The sequence below is a fragment of the Tenebrio molitor genome, chromosome 9, assembly GCF_963966145.1.
Source record: "Tenebrio molitor chromosome 9, icTenMoli1.1, whole genome shotgun sequence".
Classification (NCBI taxonomy): Eukaryota; Metazoa; Arthropoda; class Insecta; order Coleoptera; family Tenebrionidae; genus Tenebrio; species Tenebrio molitor.
The window spans coordinates 4,782,421-4,799,986 of NC_091054.1; the positions used below are offsets into that span (position 1 = coordinate 4,782,421).

Genomic DNA, 17,566 nt, shown 5'->3' on the forward strand with positions numbered 1-17,566 from the left:
TCAAACAGTAATGAGTAATGAGTTAATGACTGATACTTCGGCAAAAAGACAATGTATTGAGTATTGCTATAAGTTACAAAACCTCGTTTCAAAAAAATTGCGTCCCATTTAGAAATTACTTTTGATATGTTTACTGAGCGTTCGGTCTCTTAGTTCTGTAGATGATTTAAATAGCTTTGCAATCTAAGGAACTATGTTTTATTCTCCTAATTACTCATGAAAATCGGATATTAGGTTGCATTTTGAGACCTTCAGGCCCGTACTCATACGAAACACGTTGCATATGGAATGAAAATGCAACCCATAATACATTTAGAACGTAAAGCTGGAATGGACGCGGTAAATATCTAGCTTTATTTTCAAATGTATTGTGTGTTGCATTTTTAGTTCCGTCGGGCTCACTATTACTCGTGAATCACCTTGCATATATAACAATATTAAAATATACATATAGTTTTGACCGCTCCTAAAAAACTTCGCATCGCTTAAAATCATTATTCTCCATTTTGTTTCTCACCCTCTCCTTCAAATTTCAATAATTATTCGCTTTCTAAAACATTTATTGTATATGTATACAAAGAAAAACATTAAAAATAAGAATGCATTTAATAGCTATTTATGTAACCAGTTAGGAAATGCGTTATTTTGTGTAACGAGTGGAATATTTGCGGGACGAGCGCAGCGAGATCCCGCAAAATCACACGAGTTACACAAAATTGCATTTCCTAAAGTGTTACATACAAGATTTTTTCTAATTTTGACAAAAAAAAGTTTCTTCAAACGATAAACGAAGTAGTGAATTTCATTAATAATAAATTATTATTGTGTTAAAATATCAAGTAGGTAAGTAGGCACGGTTATTTTGCTTAAAAACAAAAAATATGACAGTGTCAAATTGATGATACAATAAATTTTTCCTAACCAGTTAGGAAAGATTTTACTTTTCGTAACCAGTTACGAAAAGTGTGACGTTTCCCAACGTCAATTAATTTTGAAAAGTGTCACTTTATATGTCAAAATTAGAAAAAGTATTTTTGTGTATATTTTTTTTACATTTTAAAACATCCTTGAGTTTATGTAGTTGTTAGATTAGATTACCTTATTGTATAAGTAATACTGTACATTACTGTAGAGTGTAGATACATAAAATCTTCTTATCACTATTATTCCCGATTTATTATTTATCTATTCCTTAAAAAAGCAAACATGCGTAATACCTACCACATACCACATGCTGTTAACATTTTGCCTAAATAAAAAAGACTTTTTTAAAGGACCTTTAAATTTATCTGCAACGACAATACGTCAAGTACCCATAAAAACTTGCACGTACGACCATTGATGCATTCATTTATTGATTACCGATTGCCATTAATCACACAAGTAGTTACAGCACAATGTTTTGCTTTGACAACAGGTTTTCCCGCGAATTCAGCGAGCTTTAATTCAAAAACTAAGAATAAGTTTTCAGCCAAGGAAGTTAAATTAACTTCCTTGTATTCAGCCTATTGAAGTGTATGAAAATGTTATTATTGGGAAGGCCATATTCAGATCTGTCTGTAGTTTGTGTAGGTTTTCAACGCCAACTGCGATGGGACAATCATTTATAATAATAAGCCTCTATCATATGCAATGATTTTTTAAAAGTTTACGTTATTTAAACATAAAAACTCCATTATGATACCTGATTTATCATTTATCAGTTCCCAAAAAAACAAACTACATAATACCTATTGCATACCGTTAGCATATTTTACATAGAAAATACTTAACAAGCTCATCAACGAGAATCCTTGTATAAACAACAAAGTCATAAAAATAAAAATGCATAAGTCAGTTATGTATTATGTATGCAGAGCAGTATATAAGTAGGTAACGTTTGTTCCTGGACAACTCAGTAACACCAAAGAAGTAACTGATTAAATAACAATGCCGAAAAAAGGAATCGTGGTGACTCTCCTCGTTCTGGTTGTGTTTTTCGTATTGCACGTCTCTGCTGACAAGAGTAAGCTGTTTTTTGTGTAACCGTACCAGACTTATTTAAAATTTTGTTTTTTTTATTTACAGAGGATGGACCGCGGCCAGTATAAAAATACTGAAAATTATAAGTAAAACGACTTTCCGCTGTACTTGACTTGAATTTCTAGCACTGCATAATGAAAATGAATAAAAAAAAATAATAACACTGCACAAACACATAAACTATCAGAGTTTCTTTCTAACCTGTATTTACTATGTCGCTATAACAGTCCTGCTAAAATGGAATTCTTTACCAATTTCGAAAAAAAAAAATGTTCTTGTGTAGGTAGTGAGTGAGTACCTACTAGCTTTTATCCGTGGCTTCGCCCGCAAATGTCCAACTCGAAAAAACAGTTTTTTTTGCTTAACAGGGTTGATAATGGTACCGCCTGAGCAACAATTACCTACTGTTTGAGTTGGCAATACAAAATTTTACTTGAAATTGGCAAGACTGTGAATTTTTTGTTTTATTGTCGTTATTGCTACGTGTCGTGCTCTTAAACTTGTCGCGCGTGCTTTAAAGGCTTCCTTATAAACTTGTATCATAATATACTACTTGTGTATATTTTTTTGTTACATTTTGAAACATCCTTGAGTTTATGTAGTTGTTAGATTGGATTACCTTTTTGTATAAGTAATACTGTACGTTACTGTAGAGTGTAGATACATAAAATCTTCTTATCACTATTATTCCCGATTTATTATTTATCTATTCGTTAAAAAAGCAAACGTGCGTAATACCACATGCTGTTAACATTTTGCCTAAATAAAAGACTTTCTTAAAGGACCTTTAGATTTATCTGCAACGACAATACGTCAAGTACCCATAAGAACTTGCACGTACGGTTGGCTTAAAAAAAAACGGGAACTGTCAGAAAAAGTTCTGTCAGTTTTTATTAAATTTTTATAGTGTGAAACGCCCTTTTAGAATTTAGGTTAAAAAACTGCACTTATGTGTGAGAAATACTACTGTCAAACAATTTCAGCGAGCTTTAATTCAAAAACTAAAAATAAGTTTTCAGCCAAGGAACTTGTGTTCAGCTTATTGAAGTGTACGAAAATGTTATTATTTGGAATGCCATATTCAGATCTGTCTCTAGTTTTATTTGGTCCACTGTTAACATTTGAATTGCTCGAATCTGCGATTATCTACAAATGAAAATAGACTGCAAATAAACTATTTGTCATCATGAATAGAGCAAAATTAATGAGTCTTGAAGCTCTTGAGTTGTAGAAATTAGAACTAAAATATTTAAAGTCTGACAGTTGGTTTTCAACTTATTATAGCATTCTAAGATAATTGTAATATCTATTTGAAAATTGTGTCTACGAGTTTCTTCATAGTCGGTAAATAAACGAATAAAAATTGTTCCACATTCTTTGAAAACACAAAAATCAACAAAACGGCAAACAAATTTAAATTTATGGAAATTATGCTTACCTTAGTACGTTATATTAATTACATAATTGCTTAGGGCAACAAACTTACAAAACTGATAAAATCAACGGTATATTGCAGGGCATCATTATGGCACAAACGGTACAATTTATAATTTGACCAAATTTTTTAAGCAACATACGTATAAGAAACAGAATAATTTAGTGTTCTTCTCGATCTGAACATCGGAACCGCGCGAAAAAAATTTCCTTTGCAACCATGAAAACACCATCACCTCAATTTGTTGGTTGGTTTACAGTACCTACCATCTTTACAACAATTTACAAAAATACGTTGTTTTATACAGAAAACACAAATCTATAGGAGCAACTTACAAAAGAATGCTAATCATACCTACAAGGAATTAAATATTTTCGTGAACATAACCTCACTTACCCAATTTTTAACCTACGTAATTTTTACAGGTTAAGCTTTATCACTTTGTCCATTGAGTTAAACCTGGACACACCTTTAATAATCCAGCGCTGGATAAACACAGTCACGGTTTTAATTAATTCTAAACAGTTTCCGTATGTCAATAAGAAATTGAAAATCGCAGCCAGTGCTGCCAATCATTTAGGTACAGATTATCGCTCTACAAACCACAATATTTATTATGTCAATCGAAATATTATTTTATAAATACATAAAGTCGAGTTGATTACTATCCATTCACTACTGTAATTGAAAAGTACGCTTGCAGAACTATCTTCTAGATCTAGTGCGTTCTGCTTTATACAGCTGGCAGCTTTGATCTGTGTCCGCAGGGACATTCATCAATTTTAGTACATACGTTTACTGCAATCACATTTACATCTTTTAATTAGGTACTTTTGAGTATCATATAATACAGGGTGTCGCAAAATTATCGTATTCCGAGTTCGGGGCTTAGTAGGGGAGATCCTGTTGACCAAGTAAAAATGTAAAAAAAATTGCTGTCACTTTGAAAAAAAATATAAAAGTTGCCAATATTTGTTCAAAAGTACCTGATTAATATTCTAACAATGTTGTACTTCCCTTTTGAACAAAAATTGGAAAAATAAAACTTTTATTTTTTCGAGATAAAGCTGTTTTTTATATTTTTATATTTTAAAATTTCACATAATCATCCTCACCATATTTCAAAATGAATGTCAACCATTTATATTTTTTATTTGAAGAAAACATGATGAAAAGTTTGAACCTTCAGACCCATATATCTTTGTAATATTTTTTATTTAATTTTTTCGAGATTCCTGAGATTTTTCCCTACAAGACCTCCGACTTGGAATACGTTAATTTTGCGACACCCTGTATAAAATATTTCCAATTTCATGTTTAGACAATTTCTCTTGACATTTCTGATATTTGACACTTGACAGAATTTTCCCAAAACACAACTTACACCGAACAATTTTGTAAAATGTAGAGTTTTTCTGCAATTTAAAAAATCTAACCTTGTTGGTTAGACCAGTTATGACAGGTTAAGATTGTATTTTTTTTTTTTTTTGTAATTTGTAATAATTGAAGGTAATGCTGCAATGGAAGTCGGAAGAAGATTGCTTTTTTATGAGCCTGTCTCTTTTGTAATGTCATACGTCAAATGTCTCATTGCAAATTCTGTCAAATTTCAGATAACGCCACGACCAAGTACCGACCCAATCAACATAAATCGCGTTCAAATAAAAATCATTTTTAGTTTTACATTTACACTGCATAACGTTCGGTAGAAGATAACAGTTACATTTAGATGATCTTGAGATCTTGTTCCTTTTTTTAACGCGCGTTCACAGATATCTCATTGTCTTTCAAAGCAGATACCAGAGTGCTCCTCCTGTTTCGCAATTTTCTACCTCTCCCCCGACTTTAAATGCAGTTTATTTAAACTGCCGTCACCCCCACCAAACCGAGATAGCTTTTCTTCAGCTTGCTGATTTTCTCCCCTGCTGTAAACGCCACGCTGCATTTTTCTTCTTCCAAACAGTTCCTGCTGCGTTTCCGGCCATCTTTTCGCAGATTACTCTTATTGCATTACCACCCCTACCCCAGCAAATTGTCACGGAAATATTTCACGCACTTTATTCATAAAAGCCCAAAAACATGGAAGCCCCACTCTGTAATCCTGATCCTGCGGGCTAAAGTTTCGATCTCTTTAACGACCATCTTGCTTAGCTTACGCTAACAATCACTTGGAAACAGTTCAGAAGTGGGTAAGCTAACCCAACCCCGGAATATACTCCACAACTAAACACTCCTCATCTCGGGCAAGCCCATTCCGGGCACGTCTGCCGTAACGTGTTGGGACAAAATCGGCTTAGCTCCGGATTCGCCCCGACTTCATGCCTGCAAACCTGTAATTTAACAACAACAAAAAATCGCTCGAAGTGGACGCGATCGATCCGAATCGACCGCCGAAGACAGACAGTCGGTAAACCCCCGTCAGTGCAATTTGGGGGGTAAATAGGACGTGTTGGAGAACCGGAGCCGGCGCCAGGATCGATTGTCGTGATTTATGTACAGCGTCTGTTAGAAGTTCGGATTGTAGCGATATTAGTTTTGAGGTTTCCTAGCAATTAATTCTCCCGAGCCTGCAAATCCGGATCCTGCGAATTTTCCTGCAACAATTCGGCTCGCGTTTTTCACGCCCTCCGACCCGTACACGTTGCGGATAATTCGATTTATTGTTAAGTCCGACTCGGAGTAAAACGTTTTATGAATAAAGTTCCCGGAGCATTGCTATTCCCGCGACTCCGGTGAAAAATGGCGCCTTTATACCTTGATGACACTTTTACGTCTTTAATGGTTTATGGCACCGTTACCGGAGTGATATAAGATCTGAGGGTGTCTCTCTATTAACTTGTATTGTTCTACGGTCCGGGTCTCCCCCCGGGAGGGATTAATTCCATCGTTCAAAAAATAAAAACTGGCAAAGAACACACAAAGCAGCAGGAGTGCTTGTTGTTTTTTTCGGAGCTTTTAAATGCCACAAACAACACAAAAGCTTTTATCCTTGATATATGAGTGGCGAACAAGTCGAAAATAAGCACCTCGTCTCGTAAATATGGCCGACTATTAGAGGGAGCGCCCTCTCTCGAAAATATGTTTTTCTTATCGGGCGAAGCCCCAGGAGCTTTCACTCGGACATTTATGCGTTTCGTGAGGGTGGTGGATGTGTACGATTTTTTCTCGAGGGTTTTTATTTCAACGGGAGAATGAAAGGCTCGGGGTGTCAGCCTTGTTCGATTTCCTTCGAACAAACACCGAATTCTTTATGACCTCCTTGCAGTGCCGTTAAAAAACGCCCATAAATAAAACATTCTGACCAAAAAAGAAACGGAAAAAAGAACCAACAAACCAATGGAAATGTCCTTCCCTCTTGTATATTTTCCTTGATCCATTTTATCTCGTATTTCAATAACAACGTCAATCATATCACTACCAACCACAGATCGCAAAATCCACTAGTGTCATTTTTGGTGCCAACATAACTCAACAGGTGTCTCCACTTTAGTGACATTTTGGACTTGTCCGGGACCTATTGCTTTCCATTTCCGGTGCGATCAATCTGGGTCAGGTTTTTTCCACACCCTGTACAAATCCATTACTCCCGTTCGGAGGTAATTAAAGTCGCATTTCCTTCCCTCCGGTTCCCTTCATTTTAACAAATTACTTTATTGGACCGGGCTTTTTCTCCGGAAGTCGGAGACAGATGTCGGTAACAAAACGAACTTGTCAACACAAAGTAATCTTGTCGTAGGTAAGTAGGAAGAAGGCCCCGTATTATGTGCCCTACCTACGCCTGCCACTCAGTCTCGACGTTTCCTCGACGATAACGTGTAATTTCCCCTCGCGGGGTGATTACGCATAAGCAAACAGAAGGGAGGAATGCGCACGGAAAAGGAAAAATATCCCCCGGATTGATTGAATTTTCTTAGCGTAACCCGGTTACCGTGGACATGGGAGGGCGGCTCACGAGAGGCCTCAGCGACGGAGAAAATTCACGACAAAGGCTCCAACCCCTAAGTTTTTTACTTCTTAAGTACCAGCAGCTCAATCAAATAAACGCGAACAGAAACGTAACATCATGTGTCATCCAGTGGGTGTCGTATTTTTCATAAAAACCAGCCTTCTCGAAAACTAAAATGGTTTACTCAACTGAGCAAAAAGCGTTTGATAGAAAGTTATTTTCGCAAGAGTCGTAAGGCTTGTAAGGTCAACGATGAGTGGTCCCATTCAGTGCAACATTGCTTGCAATAATCTCAGCTTCAGTTTTCACATTTACTTTCCAAATGTATTGTGGGTTGCATTTTTTATTCCGTCAGCCTCATTATCACTCGTGAAATATACAGGGTGTTATTGAAAGTTGTACAGATATTTTAACCACGAGCTACTGGATTCATGTAGAACTCGGAAAAAATATCTAAAAAATTCTGTCAAAAAATAAAATGACATTTATTTTTTGTGCTACTTATCTACAATTTTTTAAAATTTCTTTTAGTCTTCTACGTTGTCAAACAACCTCGTAGGTAAAATTTCGGGACATTTTAAAAATACACCCTGTATATCATATTTTATAAAACATACACCAATGCAGTTTCCTTGTTTTAAAGCATATTTCCTATAGGTTACTTCGCATTGGCCTACATTTTCTAAAACATGATATACAGGGTGTATTTTTAAAATGTTGACAACGTAGAAGACAAAAAGCTACTTAAAATTTAAAAAAATAAATGTCATTTTATTTTTTGACAGAATTTTGTAGATATTTTTTCCGAGTTCTACATGAATCCAGTAGCTCGTGGTTAAAATATCTGTACAACTTTCAATAACACCCTGTATTCTATTTTTTGGCACCCCTTACAAGAAAACATGAGACAGCTTAATACACTTCCTTGAGAAACTCCATCCTCATCTACTGCATTAATGGACAAACCATTTTTACATTACATTTCATAAGACAATTAGAAAATCAACTTCAAAACTACTATACCACATCTCCTTTCGCTCCGTTACTTATTCGTATTTTCCCAGTCGTGGTTTCTCTTGAAGCAGAATTCTTCAACGCGGTGAACAATTCTGGAGTCGCTTTCGAGACCGTTGCACAATCTCATCAGAGCTGGTGGAATTAAAAAATCACCACGGTCTGTTTTGTTCTTTTTTATTAAAAAAATTAAAAGAAACACGTTGTCTCGGTGGACGAGGTAATCTGGGGTTGCAACGTCAAGCGAGGGAGGAGGGAGGTCGTATCAGGAATTCTGTCCAGGGCTGTACATGAGGTAGCATTCCCGTGGGCCATTCGAGCGAGGACTCAAACAAAAATCGGATTGTCGCAGAGGAATTACGGGACCCTCTTCCATCCGAAAGGGGATGTGGAGGGCAGCGATCCAGAAATTGTGGTGTTCTGATTCGTAATTTATCGTTACACAGTTGACGTTTTTCTTTTCCGGTGGCAAAATCCGGGGTCGTGGGTCGTCCCGCGCCGCGTCTTTCCTTTTAATAGGGGAAGTTTGTCGAAGGAGCACCGGGCTTAATTACAACACATTAGGGCGTTCTGTCCTGCGGAAAAGCCATCACATGGCTGCATGCAGCCCCATTTATTAGGGAGGCGAACCCTTTTAATCTGACCTTGCAGTGGTTCGCCAGTTAATTTAGCGCACCTGCTGTCCCCGGAACTTTACCTAACGGGATGGTTCTACTCGATTTGAATATCATAATAATCCCGCCGGAGCAAATTGCTTTAGTTAACGGGAGCACCTTGGCGCCGACTCGATTGTTTGACGACCGCTGTTTACCCGGCCTCAGAAGCAAACACCAGACCATCCCCTTTGATGCGATTAATATTTTAGCGTTTGGAAGTCTGATCGAATGTATTACTGTGAGGAGAAAACGTTGTTCCCGCCTAATTCTATTAAGTAAGAACGCCTACGAAACGTCGGGGATTTTGTACAAATCGATCATGGGGAAACTTCAAAGGACCAAAATTGACGAATCTCGCCATTTGACACGTTGCTCTCTTATTTCTGACGGAATTAAAGCCAACACTGTTAACGAAAACACTTTCCGCTATGATATCTTGTTAAAGCGGAAATTGCGAAATCGATATTCAAACGATGAAAAGGGAGGCGGAACGGGCAAAAACAAATCAAGCACGGATCCAAGAGGCTGCACAATGAACGTTCCACACAAAAAATTATATTCGATTCCTTCGGATCTGGATTTATTGTTGGCACGTTCGCCGGGGCTTTCAGATAACAACGAAGCATCCCGATACCAGATGCAACTTAAAAACACCTTAATTAAGTGTCAATTCCTTGCGGGTAATGTGACAAGAAAAAATGTACAACAGATAATGGTGAAAGATTTTCTTCTACGTTTCATTTCATTAAGCGTTGTTGGAAAATACGCTCACGGCTCACGTAGCTTGATGCTCTTCAGATTTGACTTCAATTGAACACACGCAGAAGATTTGAAAAGTTATCAGAATAAATCTCAGATAGTGGCAGTGAAATTTTGTTTTAAAATGACATACCATTCTATAGTTATTTACGAACCAAGTGCGGGAAGACGATGTTCCCGCATGAGCGCATTTTTTAAAGCACGAGCGACGAAGGAGCGAGTGCCTTTAATTAAAGCGCGAATGAACGGAAGATGTCTTCACGCAAGTGGTTCGTACAATATTTTTTGTACGAAAATTAAATTAAATTTTTTTGTTTTAATACATTAAACATAAACGAACATAAAACCAAGTAGGCAGTGATCTTTGGTTGTTGGAAACAATTGCTCACTTGATATTTCAATTTTTGCAATAATTTGTGAATTTTGTAGGAACAATTTTCAACGATTATAAATCTTACCGTAATTTTTTAATGGAGGAAAACCCAGGGAAGTTGTATTTTATGACCTAAATTTTATTATTATCAAGACAGATTTTTTTTTGAATGCTTCAAAGGGCCAGTGTTTTTTGCAATTTTTACATTCGAGTCGACCGGGAAGCACTCGTTTCGGAGCGAGCGTTGGATGTTGGAAGCGTTGCTTTCAAGGCTATGAGTACAAAAAGCATTTTTTCTAGCGACATTTCTTTTGTGTGCAGTTGCTTAAAGTTTTCTTGTAACAAATTATTATTATTATTACTGTCATTATGGAACGACTGCAGTAACCTATTATAGGACAAGGAAAAAGTGCGGTAAACAAGAAATTATAAACTGAATGATTTTGATTACATATTTAAAATTAGATTTTATGTAGAATGCCTAGAAGAGCATTTTGAATTAAAAATAAAAAATTTACAACATTTGATTATTTTTTGTTCTGTAAAAATCAAACCAATACCCTTCAACAATCCATCACATGGATTAAAAATTAAGAAAACATTTACATTACCCACAAGTTCATAAAAATATTTGTTAGAATACAGCGGCCCAAGAACGAAGCCTTGAGGAACACCGCTACATTGCTTAATTAATGACACACTTTAACGTTGACAAACAAAGATCTGTAGGATTATTATAAGTATTTTTTACATCGATGTCTGTGAAAACCACCTAAAAATATAATCAAAAATTAAATGTCATTTTATTTTTTGACATACATTTTTTTAAATATTTTTTCCGAGTTCTACATGAAGCCTAATAGCTCCTGGTTAAAATTTTGCCGCGGATTTTAGGGACAGCCTGTATAATACAGCGTAACTATACTACCCTCTTAAAGTCAGTCGATAAGATTATTTGGTTGCCTAGAATTAAGGGGTTTTATGATAATGTAATTTAAAGTGAAAAAAACATATAACGGATTCATCTGTTCTATTGATTAAAATTGGAAAATGATGAAAACAAGAAGATTTTTTGTTCGTTTGAATAACTTAAATAACAATATCTGGCGCTACAAAAATTTGAAGTAATATTCTAAAATATCTCTTTGACGTTAAGACAGGTCACACAAACACCTGTAACACACACAACATAACAAACTATATTTCTTTTGCTTAAACCTTCAAAACGTATACACGCATAAAATAAAAATCCCTCCAGATTGTTTTGCTTGAGATCTCTTGTAATGCAATCTATCTTCAGGGCTGTTAGCTGTGCTACGACCCCAGGACAAATATTTGAATAGTTTAACGCACTATCATTTGTCTTGGGGGTTGAAATACAGCTTTGCAAGATATACACATATATAATCATCTTTCTGTTGTTGGAGAGTGTTATTATTAAACATTTTATTATGAAAAAATTGAAGGTAAACACACTTTTAATAAAGTTTAAATTACGGTAATGTCAAAGTTGTTGATGAAGCACACTTTATTATTACAAATAAGCTTCATATCTGGATCTTAACTGTTGTGTCCTGTGAAGAGATCTGCGAAAAATAATTTGTATTGATTAATTGCCACGTACATCAAACATGGGTGTTCAGCCAATCAGAGCGCTTGCTTGCATCCAATCAAAAATGTTTATTGCGATAAAAACGTCCTACTACTCTGTCATCTGTCAAGAGTGACTGAAATTGCATGCTACTCCTGTCAGATTCTCAAATTGTTTTTAATAATTATGTTTTCAATAACTGTTAAACTTGCTAAAAATAACACGACCTAATTTTTTACATCTGATAAATTTCCCAATTTTCACTTAAACGTTTTTGCTTTAGACAATTTTAGTCGTTGATATTTGGGCATTTTTATTCAAAGGTTAAACCCTCGAGCTAAAGCTCTCGGGCCTAAGCAGAATAAAAATACCCAAATTCAATTCGTAAAACTGTCAAAGCAAAAAGTTTTCGTAAAACTGAAAAATTTATCCGAAAAAAAATTAGGTCTTGTTATTTTACCCTCGATTAAAAACTTTTGCTTTTAGCAGGAAATTTAACTCATGAAGAGTGCAAAAGTGCAATTTATAAAATCGTCTTAAATGTAAAAGTTATTACCATATGTATATTTATTTATATTTTTTGTAGGCCCAAAAAATATGTATAAAAAACATTTTACAGTATAAATTAAAAATGGCAAAGATGGTGAAATAAATGTCGCAAAATCTCAACTTAATCCATAGGTACATGATCTGTATTCAAACACATAATTCCAGTTTGTTCCATAATGAGCCCACTTCAAGAATCTTGTTACTTGTTGATGTTATATCAGAAGTATCAATTGCCTTACCGCCCTAGGATTCGCCTAGTTTTGATGTTCCTTGGCACAATATAATCAGGCAACAAGATACTTCCTTGTTGGGGGTCTTCATATAGTTGATACATACTCGTAATTACATCTCTACAATTTTTGTACAGGGTTATAATAGTAGTTTATTTAACGAGTTTGTTTGTAAATTGGGCTTTTTTTGGCATGAGTGGGCCAGTGAAACGAGATTTTAGATTTGTGCATTTGACATTTGACAGCTCACCCTTGTCACTTTACAGTTTCCGTTTTATATAATTTTTCAAAGTGTTAATTAAGGTACACCGAAGATAATAATTTTTTATTAATAACAAAGTTGTGCGTATAAAGTATGTAACGCTTGACAACGAAATTTACTCACGCCGTTATTTTCGTTTCCGCAACATTAGCACGCCCTGTATGTCATGTCGCGTTTAATAAACCTTGAAAAAAGCAATAAAAATCTCGGAAACATTGAAGGTTTTATAGCATTTTCCAATTTCCTCTTATCTCCTTCTCCAGGACCATAAAAATGGATGTTAAACATAATCAAAAACGAATCAATACCGGCAGATAAAACTAAAGTTTCTCCGGATAACACAAAATAAAATAATTTCATTATCGAAGACGTTTAGTGGACAAACAGATTTACTGGCTTCTTTCTACAAATCACGTCGCAACCAATTAATAAATTGAAGACGAGAAATAGCAATAAAAGAGATATCAGGAGTAATAAAGCAGCGAGTTGATTAAAAATACACAAGAATAATAAAAAAACAAATTGGTTTATTGAGTTTTTTACAAGAATAGTATAAATCACAAAAACATTTCTATTTTTGCTTTTCTAAACTGTCCAGTTAAATTAACCAGTGATAATAGCTATTTATGTAACCAGTTAGGAAATGCGTTATTTTGTGTAACGAGTGGAATATTTGCGGGACGAGCGAGCGAGATCCCGCAAAATCACACGAGTTACACAAAATTGCATTTCCTAACGTGTTACATATAAGATTTTTTCTAATTTTGACAAAAAATAGTTTCTTCAAACGTTAAACGAAGTAATGAATTTCATTAATAATAAATTATTATTGTGTTAAAATATCAAGTAGGTAAGTAGGCACGGTTATTTTGCTTAAAAACAAAAAATATGACAGTGTCAAATTGATGATACAATAAATTTTTCCTAACCAGTTAGGAAAGATTTTACTTTTCGTAACCAGTTACGAAAAGTGTAACGTTTCCCAACGTCAATTAATTTTGAAAAGTGTCACTTTATATGTCAAAATTAGGAAAAGGCATAATTCCACTCTTTCAGCGCTACTTCAACAAGTTTCGTGTGAATCTCGGACGTAAAAAAAATCACCAGGTGCCAGGCCGGGACTGTAAAGTTGATGCTTCAATATTTTCACTCTCGATGCAATTATTATTATTATTATTGACGTATGATTGCAAAATTTATGATTTGTCCTTATGTGCTGACGTCACGGGACGAGTCCAACTGACTGGAACTTAGACGCACTGTGTACATCTGCACAGCTCAGCTGAATTCACTATTCATATGTACACGCACTAGTTTCGCGGCTTCGGCATATTAGAGCTCTATAATTAGTTGTTTTAGGCAAACTAGGTTTCCGTATCACACACAAATAGTAATACAGGTCATTTACATATATTTAATAAAACAACATTAGTCTTACATACACAGTTACACACGCCGAGAAAATCCAACTGGTCGTGTTAAAAACTGCAAAAAGTCTTTGGAAAATTGAATCGTCAAAGTTTAAACACTTGTGGCAAGTAACTTGTTGCAGGTGCACCACAACACTCATTTATTTACCGCAGTACCGATGCCATCAACGAAGTTTAGCCCAACAAACTCGGTAATCTTTATCATCGCAACTGTGACAAAAGAACTTGTGAAAATATTCTTTTGAACACGCTTTTTGTCGATTAAATAAGAAGCGGTGCCTTTCTGCAATGAGTCCAACAATGAGATTAATGGGGCTAAGATACAAGATGATGTACAGCCTCGGTAGTGCTGAACGCGAAGCGCCTGTGTATTACTGGTTGCAGTCATCAAGTTTCAAAATTAATGTCTCACTGGAAAGTTCACCGTCGGAATCTTCTTCCACGACAGTAACAATCCGAGTTGACTCGTTGATTCGTTCCTCTTTTATTGTTTCCTCGCGTCGCCGTCGCCGCAAAAACTGAATAATTCAGTTTATCCACTCCACAATTCGATACGAAAAATAGAAAACTATCTGGCGAGGCTAATTGGCCCCGACTCTTGCAAGATAACCGAAAGTCGCAGAGGAGTTTCCATCGTAATCCATTTGAAACCGCGTTCTTTTTTGCCGTCTCGGTTTTTATTTTAGCTGCAAGCAACGCGAAACCTCTCTAGACCACATTACCGCCTCTGGAATACGAGTTTTCAGTTCGTAAACTCGAAACGGCAATAAAAAACCATTAATCCTTAGTCGCCGGGGCCGAAGTGTGAATTACGGCAAGAGGTGTATGGCTAATGGGCCACTGGCCTAATTTTTTTAATCCCCTTTGGTACAATCCACAAGTAAAAAGCGTAAGGAAGAGTAGATTCGTTCTTTAAGGTGGTGTTATAAAAAAAAGAAATGTGAGGGTGAATCCACCCGTTCAAAAAAAAGCCACAGCGGCTGAACTCAACACTATTGGACACTTAACAAGATGCACTTTATTGGTTTAAGATCTATTGGGAAATAGTATATTATGCAACGAGCATTTAATAATTACTATTAAGACACGAGTATGAGAATTACGGCACGAGCTGTATAATACATTCATTCTTTTAAATATTGGCTCTCAGAATATGTACACTTTTCAGATTATTTCAATTTTCTTTGATGGCAAAATACGATTAGGTAATCATTTTATTTTTGAACTTCTAGATTTTAGGTAGAAGCATACGAAATATAAAAAAGGTTTTACTACGTATTAATTATGGATGTAATATGGACATTGAACGTTTCTAATAAAATATTTAGAACAAATATGTTTTGTTGTAAAACTAAACGAGCGCAGTATAAAATAAATAACACTACAATCCAAATTGATACATTATTATGTAACACAATGCATATGTTCTTTTGAATGAATGATTATTCAACAGTAAAAAACATAACATAAATTAACCATCAATATTAATAATGGTACACCTTTTTACACAGCGTCAATATCTAATGAACGTATTTTACGTTGACAAATGAAATGACACATTAATGAATTGTCAAAAATTCTGACATACATAATTTAGCTCTGTGCCGGTAATGAACGTTCAAATCACAAATTGCCTGTTAAAATCCACAACTTTTTGAGTTAGCCGCATATGCACGGGCAACCGGGGGTGGCAAATTTATGAAGGGCGGCAAAAATTGTGATCGATAGTGGTGCCCCATTTCACATTCCCATTGAAACACAAACACGTAGATCATTAGCGTGTACAATATTTATGTTCTCACAATTCGAAGCAACACACTATTCTATTTCTTCTAGTTTATCAAACAGTTCGCCGAATCAGTTTTGGAAGTCAATTCGTTTATTTGAAGAAACCTTCGCAAATACAACAAAACTCGTTATTAATCCTGAACTATTCGGGATATTGTTAATCGTTGTTTATTATTGTTATTTAATATTGTATTTCTCTTTTGCAAGAAGTCAAATTTAATATTTATCATGAAAATGATGATCAATGTGAGGTTATGTATTTCAAGGAAATGCACTGATGTCTATGGTGTACGGCACAGAACACTTACGTGTACGGTGTACCATAGACAATTAGAGATCAGTGAGGAAATGTCAACAAAGAGATAGAAAACCACGGGCTCCTCCACCAAAGTTGTTTCAAAGGCTACAAAGAAATGATCAAAAAGCTTGAATTTTTAATTGATCATCATTGTAATGAATTTGTGAAAAAAATGAACATAATTTAATTCTTAATTGACTACAGCGGTCGTGGTAATAAACATTAGTCCGCTGGGGCACTGACAGAAAGCACCACACCTCAGTTCAGCTTAATCACACCCAAAAATCAACACGAAACCGGAATTATGTGTTTTGTCTACATAATCAACGTGGAGCACCGCATGGCGCTACAAGCAAATCTGCAAATTGCATACCATGTGCAAAGCGCAAACCGTCTCGAAATGCAGCTTGCATGTTTGGAACGCCATCAGAATTTAGCTAATGTGGGCGGGGTGTTAATTGTTGCGGCGTTTTTATGAATGGGGGTGACATTTCCGATAGGCCGCATGTTGGCGAAAAATTAATTACGTTGGCCTCTTGACGTTTCCTTGATGTTCGGGAAAATGTCATCCGGTGAAAAGCCTGAAAACGTCCCGGAACCTAATTAATCATGCCCTAATATCAACAGCAATTAGCATACTCTTTATTTTATGTGGAGTGGTTTTTTATCAGCGGGGGAACTCCTCCGAACTCGGCAACATAAATATTTTTCAAACAAATTCAATTACCTCCGTCCGGAAAAAATCTAGTTCTGGCAGAAACGGGCTTTTTTTAATTTAGGTAAATGGGCGAGAGCGCCACTCGGCAAGATGACTCTTTTAACAGGCCCGAAAAATGCGATCCATGATCGCAATTATTTTTAATAATTGTTTTTCGGGCGGTGATGCCGCTTCAATGGACAAAACGACAAAGACGAATCAGTGTCCTTTTTCATCTTCGTAAGCCGATTGCTCTCTATTTTAGGAGCAGGGTTTAGAAGGGAGGGTTCCAGGCGACGGGGCCAAAACAAATATTTCTTTTATAATCTTTGGGGCGCTGAGTCGATGAGGTTTCAGAGATAATGAAAAGTCGAATTACGTTCCATTTTTGAGAGATTATTATGACAAACTTGGTCATAAGTCGAATGGTTTCCTTAATTAACGAATATATTACGGGAATAGATCAAAATAATGTCGTTTCCGATCACTTTTCTCGAGGAATGTAAGAACTGTCAA

The 17,566-nt window shown here is 35.7% G+C and overlaps 1 protein-coding gene and 1 long non-coding RNA gene across 2 annotated transcripts in view; one reads left to right on the forward strand and one right to left on the reverse strand.

Moving 5' to 3' along the window:
- LOC138138085 (uncharacterized) overlaps window positions 1-17,566 on the reverse strand; it is a 132,822-nt gene that overhangs the window by 84,079 nt on the left and 31,177 nt on the right. The gene's annotated exons all lie outside the window — the stretch shown is intronic.
- On the forward strand, window positions 1,712-2,709 carry LOC138138817 (uncharacterized). Its single transcript, XR_011162113.1, has 2 exons — window positions 1,712-2,005; window positions 2,068-2,709. It is a non-coding gene; the product is annotated as an uncharacterized lncRNA (long non-coding RNA).